Raw genomic sequence first — 18051 nt, forward strand, 5'->3', positions numbered from 1 at the left:
GTTAGGTTAGGTTAGGTAAGATTAGCTTAGGTTAGGTTAGGTTAGGTTAGGTTAGGTTAGGTTAGGTTAGGTTAGGTTAGGTTAGGTTAGGTTAGGTTAGGTTAGGTTAGGTTAGGTTAGGTTAGGCTAGGCTAGGTTAGGTTAGGTTAGGTTAGGTTAGGTTAGGTTAGGTTAGGTTAGGTTAGGTTAGGTTAGGTTAGGTTAGGTTTGGTTTGGTTAGGTTAGGTTACTTCTATTATTCGAACCTTACAGGAGGGATTTCTACAATTATAGTAACTAGTTTTATCCTTTTTCTTATTCAATTGAAACAAGTAGCCATTATTAATGTAAATAAAGCCGCCTTTATTAGCAATTCTCTCCGTTATCAATCACTCTTAAAGCTAAATTTTGCATTTCAAACATCAATATATATATATATATATACAACGAAAACTGTAGGGTAAAAACAGCCTTAAAAAAAGTGAAAACGTTTGCTTTTTAAATTTTGATATATATTTTCCCAAAACCGCACATTTGGGCTGTTTTCGGTTGAATGGGAAACGCGTTCGGTCGATTGGGATTCGGTCGAATGGGACACAAGCACTTGTAAACCTGAAATTAGCTCAAAACTTAAGTGTTAAGCTAGAAATAGGACTGATTACTTAAATTTCATTCTGATAATCAATATTTAAACAATAAAATTAAAATATACATGAAATTAGAAAATGTGTGTTTAAAAGACCCCACTTGTCTGTTGAAATGACTGTGAAGGTCCCCACTTGTAAATTTATCAAGTGTGAAAAATGAAATTGAAATACTTGATTGAACCATATAGGCTTTGACACTAATTTAAAACCTAATAATTTATACACAAATGTCCCCAGATATAAGGTTGGAAGACTGTTTAGGTCCCCACTTGTAAACCTGAAATCAGCTCAAAACTTAAGTGTTAAGCCTTTCAAAGGTCCGATTACCTAAATTTCATTATAATAATCAATATTTAAACTATAAAATTAAAATATACATGAAATTAGAAAATGTGTGTTTAAAAGACCCCACTTGTCTGTTGAAATGACGGTGAAGGTCCCCACTTGTAAATTTATCGAGTGTGAGAAATGAAATTGAAATACCTGATGGAACCATATAGGCTTCGACACTAGTACAAAATCTAATAATTTATACACAAATGTCCCCAGATATAAGGTTGGAAGACTGTTTAGGTCCCTACTTGTAAACCTGAAATTAGCTCAAAACTTAAGTGTTAAGCTAGAAATAGGACTGATTACTTAAATTTCATTCTGATAATCAATATTTAAACTATAAAATTAAAATATACATGAAATTAGAAAATGTGTGTTTAAAAGACCCCACTTGTCTGTTGAAATGACGGTGAAGGTCCCCACTTGTAAATTTATCGAGTGTGAAAAATGAAATTGAAATACTTGATTGAACCATATAGGCTTAGACACTAATTTAAAACCTAATAATTTATACACAAATGTCCCCAGATATAAGGTTGGAAGACTGTTTAGGTCCCCACTTGTAAACCTGAAATTAGCTCAAAACTTAAGTGTTAAGCTAGAAATAGGACTGATTACTTAAATTTCATTCTGATAATCAATATTTAAACTATAAAATTAAAATATACATGAAATTAGAAAATGTGTGTTTAAAAGACCCCACTTGTCTGTTGAAATGACGGTGAAGGTCCCCACTTGTAAATTTATCGAGTGTGAAAAATGAAATTGAAATACCTGATGGAAATATATAGGCTTTGACACTAATTTAAAACCTAATAATTTATACACAAATGTCCCCAGATATAAGGTTGGAAGACTGTTTAGGTCCCCACTTGTAAACCTGAAATCAGCTCAAAACTTAAGTGTTAAGCCTTTCAAAGGTCCGATTACCTAAATTTCATTATAATAATCAATATTTAAACTATAAAATTAAAATATACATGAAATTAGAAAATGTGTGTTTAAAAGACCCCACTTGTCTGTTGAAATGACGGTGAAGGTCCCCACTTGTAAATTTATCGAGTGTGAGAAATGAAATTGAAATACCTGATGGAACCATATAGGCTTCGACACTAGTACAAAATCTAATAATTTATACACAAATGTCCCCAGATATAAGGTTGGAAGACTGTTTAGGTCCCTACTTGTAAACCTGAAATTAGCTCAAAACTTAAGTGTTAAGCTAGAAATAGGACTGATTACTTAAATTTCATTCTGATAATCAATATTTAAACTATAAAATTAAAATATACATGAAATTAGAAAATGTGTGTTTAAAAGACCCCACTTGTCTGTTGAAATGACGGTGAAGGTCCCCACTTGTAAATTTATCGAGTGTGAAAAATGAAATTGAAATACCTGATGGAAATATATAGGCTTTGACACTAATTTAAAACCTAATAATTTATACACAAATGTCCCCAGATATAAGGTTGGAAGACTGTTTAGGTCCCCACTTGTAAACCTGAAATCAGCTCAAAACTTAAGTGTTAAGCCTTTCAAAGGTCCGATTACCTAAATTTCATTCTGATAATCAATATTTAAACTATAAAATTAAAATATACATGAAATTAGAAAATGTGTGTTTAAAAGACCCCACTTGTCTGTTGAAATGACGGTGAAGGTCCCCACATGTAAATTTATCGAGTGTGAAAAATGAAATTGAAATACTTGATTGAACCATATAGGCTTAGACACTAATTTAAAACCTAATAATTTATACACAAATGTCCCCAGATATAAGGTTGGAAGACTGTTTAGGTCCCCACTTGTAAACCTGAAATTAGCTCAAAACTTAAGTGTTAAGCTAGAAATAGGACTGATTACTTAAATTTCATTCTGATAATCAATATTTAAACTATAAAATTAAAATATACATGAAATTAGAAAATGTGTGTTTAAAAGACCCCACTTGTCTGTTGAAATGACTGTGAAGGTCCCCACTTGTAAATTTATCAAGTGTGAAAAATGAAATTGAAATACTTGATTGAACCATATAGGCTTTGACACTAATTTAAAACCTAATAATTTATACACAAATGTCCCCAGATATAAGGTTGGAAGACTGTTTAGGTCCCCACTTGTAAACCTGAAATCAGCTCAAAACTTAAGTGTTAAGCCTTTCAAAGGTCCGATTACCTAAATTTCATTATAATGATCAATATTTAAACTATAAAATTAAAATATACATGAAATTAGAAAATGTGTGTTTAAAAGACCCCACTTGTCTGTTGAAATGACGGTGAAGGTCCCCACTTGTAAATTTATCGAGTGTGAGAAATGAAATTGAAATACCTGATGGAACCATATAGGCTTCGACACTAGTACAAAATCTAATAATTTATACACAAATGTCCCCAGATATAAGGTTGGAAGACTGTTTAGGTCCCTACTTGTAAGGTATTATCCCATTGGACCGAATCCCATTCGACCGAAACCGCTTTTTGGTTTTTTATGGAGAATATATTTAAATTTCCAGCCCAATGGCGGGTTTCTGCTGAATGGGAATTTATTTGAAAGAATTAGTTAATTAAATGTCTGTGAGGATAACGAATCACCGCAGCAGCATGGTAGAATATCAGGCTTTTAATTCAGAGGCTCGGGTTCAAACCCAGAGAAGGAAATTGTAAGTTAGGTTAGGTTAATAATATTTTATAAATCATTTAACTATTCTACGCCTTTTCTAAAATATTTATGTTTAGCTTCATTGACTTCTCAAATAATATGCCTTTTCCAAAACATTACTGTTATGTTTGGTTAGGTTTGGTTTGGTTAAGTTAGGTTAGTAATATTTTATAAATCATTTAACAATGTTACGCCTTTTCCAAAATATTGATGTCTTATACCTTCATTGACTTCTCAAATAATATGCCTTTTTCAAAACTTTACTGTTATGTTAGGTTAGGTTTGGGTTCGTTATGTTAGGTTAGTAATATTTTACAAATCATTTTACTATGGTACGCCTTTTCCAAAATGTTCATGTTTAGCTTCATTGACTTCTCAAATAATATGCCTTTCCAAAATATTACTGTTATGTTAGGTTTGGTTAGGTTAGGTTCGGTTAGGTTAGGTTTGGTTTGGTTTGGTTAGGTTAGGTTTGTTAGGTTAGGTTAGGTTTGGTTTGGTTTGGTTTGGTTTGGTTAGGTTTAGGTTTGGTTTGGTCAGGTTAGGTTAGGTTTGGTTTGGTCAGGTTTGGTCAGGTTTGGTTAGGTTAGGTTTAGGTTAGGTTAGGTTTGGTTAGGTTTAGGTTTGGTTAGGTTTAGGTTTGGTTTGGTCAGGTTTGGTTAGGTTAGGTTAGGTTAGGTTTAGGTTAGGTTAGGTTAGATTAGGTTAGGTTAGGTTAGGTTAGGTTTGGTTTGGTTTGGTTTGGTCAGGTTTGGTCAGGTTTGGTTAGGTTAGGTTAGGTTAGGTTAGGTTAGGTAAGATTAGCTTAGGTTAGGTTAGGTTAGGTTAGGTTAGGTTAGGTTAGGTTAGGTTAGGTTAGGTTAGGTTAGGTTAGGTTAGGTTAGGTTAGGTTAGGTTAGGTTAGGTTAGGCTAGGCTAGGTTAGGTTAGGTTAGGTTAGGTTAGGTTAGGTTAGGTTAGGTTAGGTTAGGTTAGGTTAGGTTTGGTTTGGTTAGGTTAGGTTACTTCTATTATTCGAACCTTACAGGAGGGATTTCTACAATTATAGTAACTAGTTTTATCCTTTTTCTTATTCAATTGAAACAAGTAGCCATTATTAATGTAAATAAAGCCGCCTTTATTAGCAATTCTCTCCGTTATCAATCACTCTTAAAGCTAAATTTTGCATTTCAAACATCAATATATATATATATATATACAACGAAAACTGTAGGGTAAAAACAGCCTTAAAAAAAGTGAAAACGTTTGCTTTTTAAATTTTGATATATATTTTCCCAAAACCGCACATTTGGGCTGTTTTCGGTTGAATGGGAAACGCGTTCGGTCGATTGGGATTCGGTCGAATGGGACACAAGCACTTGTAAACCTGAAATTAGCTCAAAACTTAAGTGTTAAGCTAGAAATAGGACTGATTACTTAAATTTCATTCTGATAATCAATATTTAAACTATAAAATTAAAATATACATGAAATTAGAAAATGTGTGTTTAAAAGACCCCACTTGTCTGTTGAAATGACGGTGAAGGTCCCCACTTGTAAATTTATCGAGTGTGAAAAATGAAATTGAAATACTTGATTGAACCATATAGGCTTTGACACTAATTTAAAACCTAATAATTTATACACAAATGTCCCCAGATATAAGGTAGGAAGACGGTTTAGGTCCCCACTTGTAATCCTGAAATTAGCTCAAAACTTGAGTGTTAAGCTAGAAATAGGACTGATTACTTAAATTTCATTCTGATAATCAATATTTTAACTATAAAGTAATAATATACATGAAATTTGAAAATGTGTGTTTAAAAGACCCCACTTGTCAGTTGAAATGACAGTGAAGGTCCCCACTTGTAAATTTATCGAGTGTGAAAAATGAAATACTTGATGGAATCATATAGGCTTTGAAACTAATTCAAAATCTAATAGTTTATACACAAATGTCCCCAGATATAAGGTAGGAAGACGGTTTAGGTCCCCACTTGTAAACCTGAAATTAGCTCAAAACTTAATTGTTAAGCTAGAAATAGGACTGATTACTTAAATTTCATTCTGATAATCAATATTTTAACTATAACAGAAAACGTTTCTTGTATTAGAGTGAGTTATTAAAGTCTTTGTGAGAGGAGGATTTATTTTGTTGTTTTTTTCCTGTGGATTTATAGATTTATATACTTTGTTCCAGTATTGGTTATCAGCAGTGGCTTTCAGCACAAGCAAAACTAGGTCTCTATGTAACGACGAACAAATATTTTGTTTCATTATACAGAATATCGCGTTTTAAAATCCTAAATATCAGTATTGCTTTCTTCTGTTGGCAGTACGCAAAAACCTACCTCCCATAGAGACCTAGCATTGCTCGAACTGACCACCGAAGCTGGAACAGTGTATATATCGCGTCAGCTGCCGTCGGAGGTAAGGAGTAGAGCGAGGGGTTGGATATTTTGGATAAAATGTAGGGGATTTCGAAATCCAATTTGATTTCTTCGTGTATCGTTTGATTTCGTCGGATTTTGATTCATTTCAAGATTCGATAAATTCCCACGGATTTCGTCGGATTATATTTCCACGGATTTTGAGGTATTTCCTGTGATTTCCTCGTATTTTCAGATTTTTCTGTTGATTTCGTTGGATTCTGAGATTTTTTCTTGGATTTTGTGATTGTTTTAATGAATTTCGCGATGTCTTTACTGATTTTGTGATTTTTTTAATGATTTTTTTATTTTGTTTTTTCTTTACTGATTTTCTGATTTCGTTACTGATTTCGGATTTTTGTAAAATTTCGAAATCAGCGAAATAAGTTTGATTTCATTCCGGATTTCTGATTTTGTTATTGATTTCTTATTTCTTAAGTTGGATTTCGTGAATGACCGACCCCTCGGAGTCGCCTATCCTATAGCGAGAAAAAAATTTCCTCACGCGTTTATGATTTCACAACAAAACGAGAGGAGAGGAGAATCTCGTCTGGTTGCCATCCATTATGACAGTGCAGAGAATGTAGGGGAGAATTATACACCTTCTGTTTTGTTCTGCCAACTACTGTTGGTTCTTTACATGTACATGAAAGAAACAGATGGAAATCGGGTTCGGGGTAGGAGTGTTGTTCAAAGACTGGTAAAAAGGAGACAGAAGTAGATTACCGTGGCGCGAAAAGTTTATTTTTGAATTTTGCCTCTGATTTCCAGAAATCTTATGGTTGAAATGTATTTATTATTATCTGGGAGAGTTTCTAATTGTGTTTGATAAGGCTAAATATGTTTAAAATTATATTAACGGCTTGTTGAAAATAAAATTTAACATAGAGTTGTAGCTTTAAGTTCATTTACTTCTGACAAGAAAATCTACGTGACGAATTGTAGGCGGATTTATATATAATGATAATGCATGAAAGGGATAAAATAGATCGGATAACAGAGACAGATAGCATCACTTGACGTGGGGCCTTTGGGACTTGGGCTAAATATATTTTTAAAAGTGGACAAGAAAATTTCACTCTTCGTTTCTCTTTGGGTACATTATGGGTTACTATACCGAAGGTTTACGAATAACTAAAAACGTGGACGTGGTCATGTGGTACACTGCAGGCTTGTGTTATGTGACTTAAGAGTCGCGTACAAGTGTCTTCATCGTTATCGGCGTTAATCTCTGTTGAAAAGGAGAATTAATTGTTGCAACTAATTGGAAGAATAGGAACTTGGCAATTCGGGCTTAACTCCGCCCCCAGCGCCATTATGGTATGTTTTTTAACAGAATGAAAGCTATATAAGCCCCTCCTCCTGGTAGGTTTTTTAGCACTACTGAAGGTAGACTGACGTTGCATGATGTAGTACTGCCAAGTCCCTATTATGGGTTTGATATAGCTTCTGGAAGGCTTCTGGTTTGTTCGCATTTATTTTGCAATTCCTTCACAACATGTGAATTTTGGACTAATTACACAAATTTAAAATAATCCTAATTAAAGTGTCGTTTAAATGGAAACTGGTTCCAAGCGTAATTTGAATTACCGCAGACATTTGTGAGATATCAAGGTTAGATTAATTACTTTTAGATGAAAACAGTGGGGAAGTTATTTTTTCTCGGTTATGACAGCTAATCCACCTTAATCCCAATCGTCTTAAGTTGGGGCTATCTCGGGATTCTTGGAGGGGATTAACTGGAAGAAAATTGAGAAATTCGTCTGTGGTATGTTACAGTAGCAGCCGACAGACGAATTTCTTCCCGTGCCTCTCCTCCACGAATCACAAGATAAGCCTATTTTCTGGCGATAGGGAATAAGGTGGATCATAAGTTAATAAGTTATTTTCCGTAAGTATGAAACTTATGCTAGAGACTTACTGAGAGCTATCGAGATGGACCCTAGAATTGAGTACACTCGGTTTTCCAGTCCATCTTTCTATTTAGTCTGTGTTAAGCCTTTGTCAACGTCACTTCAACACAAGCTCTCAGTAACCAGTGACAAACTTATGGAACATATCTTATGACCTTATGGTGGATTGAAAATATTAATTAGTAATAATTCGTATTCATAATAAATTAGGAAAATTGAAGCGTTTAAATAGTTTTTAAAGCCATAATTAATTACTTGAGACTCAATCGCAATCAGTGCCTACAGATGGAAAGTTCAAACAGAGATCTTCGAACGGTATGAGTCGTAGGATTTAAAAGTATTGTAATAAATGCCGGCGCGATTTATCTATTATGAATAATTGAGGATCCTACCTTTATTTTCTACTATATTTTCACTCTGGAAAATCTAGATGTATGAATAGACAAAAAGGGTAGAAACACTTTGTTTCAATCGTATTTAGAAACTGTGGGTTAAATATTTAATAGGCTTCTTTTTAAGTAATTGTTCAAATTACAAGGGAGGTAAATTAAAGGAACTAAGGCAATTTTAAAGCAAAATATTTAGTGGTTACAAATAATTTTCTTTTCAAGCCATTTTTTATTTTGAAATGTCGATAAATTTGGGAATGAAAACACCGTTGTAAAGAAATTTGTTATAAATAAGTAAAACAACGTTAATAAAATACAATGCCAAACCAATTCTTCTCGAAATTTTTTGCAATATTATTCGCATTTAGCTTCTTTAAAATCTCTAGTCTTAAATTGATATGTTCTAGCATCACAGAATTAATTAAGGTTTCTCTTATTAGCCTGTAATAATGAAAAGCTTCAATAGTAGGAAGATTTTTAGAATAATCGCGCTAGTGAAAATTGTTTGTATCTTTCAAAATCTCAAAAAAACATGAATACCTTTAATATGTTAATTTCTTGCTGAGCTGTGCTAATTAACTGGCAACTAAATAATTATAAATAGCAATTAGAAAAATGGTTTTGAACTAATTAATTAGCAATTAGACATAAAATAGTTAAATTCAATGATAAATTAGTCATCTATTTTTCAAGTAATAAATTACAATTTCAAATTTCTAATTATTTACCTGTATAATTAAGGTCAAAAAAACTGCAAGTAACAAATAACGCCTTAAAAGTGCCCATAGACTTCCTATTCCGCCTTTGGTAATGCATTTAATGTTTTCGATAAAGGGGTATGGAAGCCTAAAATGTATTATTCTCGAGAAGTGAGCCAAGCTTCGAAACTTCCGTCATGCTAAATTTTGTTTCATTTCAGAATTTTTCTTGCCACTGCTCCTAAATCGGACTCCGGATTTGTAAATCTATGGGCACTAGCCGGTCCACTACTATTAATTCAAGAAGGGAAAATCATGGAAACATCGAAATATGGGAGTTACGATTCACGAAAGAGTCATAGACTTCACTGTGAGAGAAAGAAAGGAAACATTGGACGGGATAACAATTTAGTTCCCCCCTCACTACTGGTATAGTACAGTCATTTTAGCCCAAAAATAGAGGGAACCCGCAACAAATTGAAACAAAGCTGGAAATTTAAGATCTTATAGATTTTTGGGCGCTCTTTAACGTGGTGTGGTCTCCCACACTCTCCCATTGGAGGAATTTCCGCCATATTGGAAAATGGCTGACAAAATCGAGAAAACGTTTAATAACTCCGGTTCTACTTAACCGATTAACACGTAATTAGGCTTCAATTGTAGATCACCTTCGACCACATAATTCATCTCTTAAAATATTTTGCCCTACAACTAACCGGAAGTTCACAATCTGACTCTGAAGATTAGCCTCATATAAAAATGGGAATTTGAAGCATTTTATGGATTCTATATTCAGAATACATTTCCAAAATCGAGAAAAAGTTTAATAACTCTGGTTCTACTAACCCGATTAACAAGTTATTAGGCTTCAATTGTAGATTACTTTCAAACACATAATTCATCCTATAAAATATGTTGTCCTACAACTAACCGGAAGTTCACAATCCTGCCCGGAAGGTAAGGCAAATCTAATATTTGAGTATTTCGAAACAGTCTCAAGCGAAATAAATGCGAAGCGGGTTTTAAACCTAAAATATATTATTCCCATTATATTTTTACCTCTTTAAGTGACGATAACGTCACGGAGAGGTATTATACTGGACATGAATGGGGGGGGGGTTGTCTGTCTTTGTGTGTCGGTCACCGCGTTCGCAGTTGGCAAATCGGAACTAACGTGTTCGCAGTATAATTTTTGGCTTTTACTCCCAACGTTAGGATCAAGAAGTGCGTGGCAATCGGCTAGGGTAACGAGAAACGTCTAGCCTCCCAATTGCAGGGATTCAACCAAATGTTCATACAATTGCGGATTTCTTATCATTTATTGTGAATCAATCGCCTTATATACCCTAAATTTCCAAAAATTGTTAAAGAGGCCTACGCTAGAATTCAAACGTCAACAATAGCTATGTTTAAAATTATTTTAGGAATTAAGTTTCTTAAAACGACTTCAGTAGAATTACGGCAAACTTCTGACGATTAAATTAATTAATATCAATTATATTTTCTTAATTATTTAAGAATAACCTCTTAATTGCGTCTCGTATCGGAGAGGTTTATTTTTGTTTACCAACTTGTATATTAGTATATTTATCAATATTGGTTAAGCTTAAGTTTAATCATAGTCCTCTACTTGAGGTTGAGCCTCAAAATCTCTATGTTTATTTGAACAAGATGCTCCCTTGCATTGTCTACAAATTGAAGAACAGACTGGACCAGTTTTACCGCATTCACATTTCAAGTCACAGACTTCCTTGCATTTACGAGGGATCATCTGCAGTAGCTCAGCTGGAGCAGGTTGTAGAGTGGTAACGATTGGTTTGAGTTCAGATCCTACCTGTCTCCAACCCCATTCTCTAGCATTTAGGCTGCTTCCAAGCCACGTTTGAACTTGGTGATAAACTCTATTTGAATGCTGCTTTGCTGCCGCACTTGTTGGTGGAAGAGAAGCTAATTCAAAAGCTCAATTCCATGATCTTCATTTAAAGTATACACTTGGTTTTGTCAACTTTGTTTCACACGCTTTAACTCAACTTTAGCCGTATTGGCAAGTGTGGGCGAACAATGGTATATATTAAAACATTAAGTTTTATGATGGTACAAAGGCAGTTTTACCCTCTCCCGTACTATACATTATAGCTCTTGTAAGAAAAGAAGCAAAATTTGTCAGTAATAGGAACTGTATGTTTAATTTTTGAAACGTATTCTGAAAATAGAAACCATAAAATGGCATAAATGCTTTAAATCCCCATTTTTTATATGAGGCTAATCTTCAGGGTCAGATTGTGAACTTTCGGTTAGTTGTAGGGCAAAATATCTTAGGAGATGAATTATGTGTTTGAAAGTGATCTACAATTGAAGCCTAATTACGTGTTAATCGGTTAAGTAGAACCGGAGTTATTAAACGTTTTATCGATTTTGTCCGCCATTTTCCAATATGGCGGAAATTCCTCCAATGGGAGAGTGTGGGAGACCACACCACGTTAAAGAGCGCCCAAAAATCTATAAGATCTGAAATTTTCAGCTTTGTTTCAATTTGTTGCGGGTTAAAACCTATTTTTCCTGTACTAGTAGTGGGATGCATTCTCTCTCGTGTAGATAAAACTCGATTTTTTTACTTAAAATCGTCGAAAGAGATTAATTGAAAATCCAATCGGCTAATTAGCCAAAACAAAACCCAATTAATTTTTCAATAGATAAATTTCTTTCCGATGCATACTAATTTATTATAATTATTTCCAAATTATCTATTTTCATTTTCAAGTAGTGAAAATGCCAATTAGTTTTAATTTTAATGAGCTAACTAATTAATAAGCACAGCTCGGATTTCTTGTATCTCTTTCCCCCGAGTAAAATCTATGTTTAGCAACTATACTCAGAGTTTGAGCGGTATCTCAAGAATTCTCGGTTTGGAATTCAGCAAAATATTTTAGATATTAAATTAACTAACGTTTCATCATTTTTTTTTGACTTGGGGCAAAAACTGACCTTAACTCGGACATACTTTTTTCTCTTAATTGCCCTGATATTTCGGTGCTTCAGGATAGTGTTAATGAGGGTCCACTAATTGTTTCTCCCCTAAATGGAAAATTGACTTTCTTAAAAGCAACACCGCAACCTAAAACAACGCCATTATTAAAACATTTTACTGGAAACTATTTGAACTGAGGATGGATCACCTGTAACTGAAGCTGATTTACCTTATTTTTAACAGTTTAAAGAACATAATAATTACATTCATAATCTTTATCCTTTAATTATAGCATATACTTAAGACTTTGCTCTCTCCGTTGCTTTAAATGAAGATTGAAAACTATAGCATTTCCACTTCAAATATTCTTCATATTTAATTTAAATTTCCTCAAATTTGACGAACTAGACCCTTATTTTACTTACCAAAATGTTTTAAAGGTTCAAATAAGTATTCTTTTATGTTCAACATACCAAATAATGCTTATATTCAAGTAGTTATATTTGTCTGTTTAAATGAATCAAACAATTTTATTTCTACCTAAAGAAAACCAATACCTTAACATCAGATTGCACTTTATTACCACCGATGAATTATTAATTTTATATATATTTAACTGTGATAACTATAACCAACTGTATTTTTTTATATATATATATATATATATGCATTTATTACTCTTATATACAATTACTGTGAAAATTATAACCATTTGTAGTACAAGGCGGTAAACTCTGACTTTATGTAGCAAACAACAAATAAATAAAACATATGAATAATTCTTGGTGGCGTTAAAGAATAACTTTAACGGTTGCATATGTCAAGCTTAAGATTCAATGCTAATATCTGCAGGCAGTCTTGGATTTGCATGTTTTGCCAAGATTGTTTTTTTCCAAGAGCTTTCCATATTACATAAACTGATTATCTTCAGGAATCTGAAAGATTTCAACGATATTTTCGAAGCCTTCTCGTAGATTATTTTTTACATCGATAACTGACAAGCGTAATAAATCTTATTCCTCCTAAATTAAGGAAAATTGTAATCATTATTTTAATTTTATATTTTAAATATTGATTATTATAATGAAATTTAGGTAATCGGACCTTTTAAAGGCTTAACACTTAAGTTTTGAGCTGATTTCAGGTTTACAAGTGGGGACCTAAACAGTCTTCCAACCTTATATCTGGGGACATTTGTGTATAAATTATTAGGTTTTAAATTAGTGTCAAAGCCTATATGGTTCAATCAAGTATTTCAATTTCATTTTTCACACTCGATAAATTTACAAGTGGGGACCTTCACCGTCATTTCAACAGACAAGTGGGGTCTTTTAAACACACATTTTCTAATTTCATGTATATTTTAATTTTATATTTTAAATATTGATTATTATAATGAAATTTAGGTAATCGGACCTTTTAAAGGCTTAACACTTAAATTTTGAGCTGATTTCAGGTTTACAAGTGGGGACCTAAACAGTCTTCCAACCTTATATCTGGGGACATTTGTGTATAAATTATTAGGTTTTAAATTAGTGTCAAAGCCTATATATTTCCATCAGGTATTTCAATTTCATTTTTCACACTCGATAAATTTACAAGTGGGGACCTTCACAGTCATTTCAACAGACAAGTGGGGTCTTTTAAACACACCGTTTCTAATTTCATGTATATTTTAATTTTATATTTTAAATATTGATTATTATAATTAAATTTAGGTAATCGGACCTTTTAAAGGCTTAACACTTAAGTTTTGAGCTGATTTCAGGTTTACAAGTGGGGACCTAAACAGTCTTCCAACCTTATATCTGGGGACATTTGTGTATAAATTATTAGGTTTTAAATTAGTGTCAAAGCCTATATGGTTCAATCAAGTATTTCAATTTCATTTTTCACACTCGATAAATTTACAAGTGGGGACCTTCACCGTCATTTCAACAGACAAGTGGGGTCTTTTAAACACACATTTTCTAATTTCAGGTATATTTTAATTTTATAGTTTTAATATTGATTATTATAATGAAATTTAGGTAATCGGACCTTTTAAAGGCTTAACACTTAAGTTTTGAGCTGATTTCAGGTTTACAAGTGGGGACCTAAACAGTCTTCCAACCTTATATCTGGGGACATTTGTGTATAAATTATTAGGTTTTAAATTAGTGTCAAAGCCTATATGGTTCAATCTAGTATTTCAATTTCATTTTTCACACTCGATAAATTTACAAGTGGGGACCTTCACCGTCATTTCAACAGACAAGTGGGGTCTTTTAAACACACATTTTCTAATTTCATGTATATTTTAATTTTATATTTTAAATATTGATTATTATAATGAAATTTAGGTAATCGGACCTTTTAAAGGCTTAACACTTAAATTTTGAGCTGATTTCAGGTTTACAAGTGGGGACCTAAACAGTCTTCCAACCTTATATCTGGGGACATTTGTGTATAAATTATTAGGTTTTAAATTAGTGTCAAAGCCTATATATTTCCATCAGGTATTTCAATTTCATTTTTCACACTCGATAAATTTACAAGTGGGGACCTTCACAGTCATTTCAACAGACAAGTTGGGTCTTTTAAACACACATTTTCTAATTTCATGTATATTTTAATTTTATAGTTTAAATATTGATTATCAGAATGAAATTTAAGTAATCAGTCCTATTTCTAGCTTAACACTTAAGTTTTGAGCTAATTTCAGGTTTACAAGTGGGGACCTAAACAGTCTTCCAACCTTATATCTGGGGACATTTGTGTATAAATTATTAGGTTTTAAATTAGTGTCAAAGCCTATATGGTTCAATCAAGTATTTCAATTTCATTTTTCACACTCGATAAATTTACAAGTGGGGACCTTCACCGTCATTTCAACAGACAAGTGGGGTCTTTTAAACACACATTTTCTAATTTCATGTATATTTTAATTTTATATTTTAAATATTGATTATTATAATGAAATTTAGGTAATCGGACCTTTTAAAGGCTTAACACTTAAGTTTTGAGCTGATTTCAGGTTTACAAGTGGGGACCTAAACAGTCTTCCAACCTTATATCTGGGGACATTTGTGTATAAATTATTAGGTTTTAAATTAGTGTCAAAGCCTATATGGTTCAATCAAGTATTTCAATTTTATTTTTCACACTCGATAAATTTACAAGTGGGGACCTTCACCGTCATTTCAACAGACAAGTGGGGTCTTTTAAACACACATTTTCTAATTTCAGGTATATTTTAATTTTATAGTTTAAATATTGATTATTATAATGAAATTTAGGTAATCGGACCTTTTAAAGGCTTAACACTTAAGTTTTGAGCTGATTTCAGGTTTACAAGTGGGGACCTAAACAGTCTTCCAACCTTATATCTGGGGACATTTGTGTATAAATTATTAGGTTTTAAATTAGTGTCAAAGCCTATATGGTTCAATCAAGTATTTCAATTTCATTTTTCACACTCGATAAATTTACAAGTGGGGACCTTCACCGTCATTTCAACAGACAAGTGGGGTCTTTTAAACACACATTTTCTAATTTCAGGTATATTTTAATTTTATAGTTTTAATATTGATTATTATAATGAAATTTAGGTAATCGGACCTTTTAAAGGCTTAACACTTAAGTTTTGAGCTGATTTCAGGTTTACAAGTGGGGACCTAAACAGTCTTCCAACCTTATATCTGGGGACATTTGTGTATAAATTATTAGGTTTTAAATTAGTGTCAAAGCCTATATGGTTCAATCTAGTATTTCAATTTCATTTTTCACACTCGATAAATTTACAAGTGGGGACCTTCACCGTCATTTCAACAGACAAGTGGGGTCTTTTAAACACACATTTTCTAATTTCATGTATATTTTAATTTTATATTTTAAATATTGATTATTATAATGAAATTTAGGTAATCGGACCTTTTAAAGGCTTAACACTTAAATTTTGAGCTGATTTCAGGTTTACAAGTGGGGACCTAAACAGTCTTCCAACCTTATATCTGGGGACATTTGTGTATAAATTATTAGGTTTTAAATTAGTGTCAAAGCCTATATATTTCCATCAGGTATTTCAATTTCATTTTTCACACTCGATAAATTTACAAGTGGGGACCTTCACAGTCATTTCAACAGACAAGTTGGGTCTTTTAAACACACATTTTCTAATTTCATGTATATTTTAATTTTATAGTTTAAATATTGATTATCAGAATGAAATTTAAGTAATCAGTCCTATTTCTAGCTTAACACTTAAGTTTTGAGCTAATTTCAGGTTTACAAGTAGGGACCTAAATAGTCTTCCAACCTTATATCTGGGGACATTTGTGTATAAATTATTAGGTTTTAAATTAGTGTCAAAGCCTATATGGTTCAATCAAGTATTTCAATTTCATTTTTCACACTCGATAAATTTACAAGTGGGGACCTTCACCGTCATTTCAACAGACAAGTGGGGTCTTTTAAACACACATTTTCTAATTTCATGTATATTTTAATTTTATATTTTAAATATTGATTATTATAATGAAATTTAGGTAATCGGACCTTTTAAAGGCTTAACACTTAAGTTTTGAGCTGATTTCAGGTTTACAAGTGGGGACCTAAACAGTCTTCCAACCTTATATCTGGGGACATTTGTGTATAAATTATTAGGTTTTAAATTAGTGTCAAAGCCTATATGGTTCAATCAAGTATTTCAATTTTATTTTTCACACTCGATAAATTTACAAGTGGGGACCTTCACCGTCATTTCAACAGACAAGTGGGGTCTTTTAAACACACATTTTCTAATTTCAGGTATATTTTAATTTTATAGTTTAAATATTGATTATTATAATGAAATTTAGGTAATCGGACCTTTTAAAGGCTTAACACTTAAGTTTTGAGCTGATTTCAGGTTTACAAGTGGGGACCTAAACAGTCTTCCAACCTTATATCTGGGGACATTTGTGTATAAATTATTAGGTTTTAAATTAGTGTCAAAGCCTATATGGTTCAATCAAGTATTTCAATTTCATTTTTCACACTCGATAAATTTACAAGTGGGGACCTTCACCGTCATTTCAACAGACAAGTGGGGTCTTTTAAACACACATTTTCTAATTTCAGGTATATTTTAATTTTATAGTTTTAATATTGATTATTATAATGAAATTTAGGTAATCGGACCTTTTAAAGGCTTAACACTTAAGTTTTGAGCTGATTTCAGGTTTACAAGTGGGGACCTAAACAGTCTTCCAACCTTATATCTGGGGACATTTGTGTATAAATTATTAGGTTTTAAATTAGTGTCAAAGCCTATATGGTTCAATCTAGTATTTCAATTTCATTTTTCACACTCGATAAATTTACAAGTGGGGACCTTCACCGTCATTTCAACAGACAAGTGGGGTCTTTTAAACACACATTTTCTAATTTCATGTATATTTTAATTTTATATTTTAAATATTGATTATTATAATGAAATTTAGGTAATCGGACCTTTTAAAGGCTTAACACTTAAATTTTGAGCTGATTTCAGGTTTACAAGTGGGGACCTAAACAGTCTTCCAACCTTATATCTGGGGACATTTGTGTATAAATTATTAGGTTTTAAATTAGTGTCAAAGCCTATATATTTCCATCAGGTATTTCAATTTCATTTTTCACACTCGATAAATTTACAAGTGGGGACCTTCACAGTCATTTCAACAGACAAGTTGGGTCTTTTAAACACACATTTTCTAATTTCATGTATATTTTAATTTTATAGTTTAAATATTGATTATCAGAATGAAATTTAAGTAATCAGTCCTATTTCTAGCTTAACACTTAAGTTTTGAGCTAATTTCAGGTTTACAAGTGGGGACCTAAACAGTCTTCCAACCTTATATCTGGGGACATTTGTGTATAAATTATTAGGTTTTAAATTAGTGTCAAAGCCTATATGGTTCAATCAAGTATTTCAATTTCATTTTTCACACTCGATAAATTTACAAGTGGGGACCTTCACCGTCATTTCAACAGACAAGTGGGGTCTTTTAAACACACATTTTCTAATTTCATGTATATTTTAATTTTAT

The sequence above is a fragment of the Phalangium opilio genome, unplaced genomic scaffold, assembly GCF_054372755.1.
Source record: "Phalangium opilio isolate 3A_F unplaced genomic scaffold, DU_Popi_V2 ptg000063l_1, whole genome shotgun sequence".
Classification (NCBI taxonomy): domain Eukaryota; kingdom Metazoa; phylum Arthropoda; class Arachnida; order Opiliones; family Phalangiidae; genus Phalangium; species Phalangium opilio.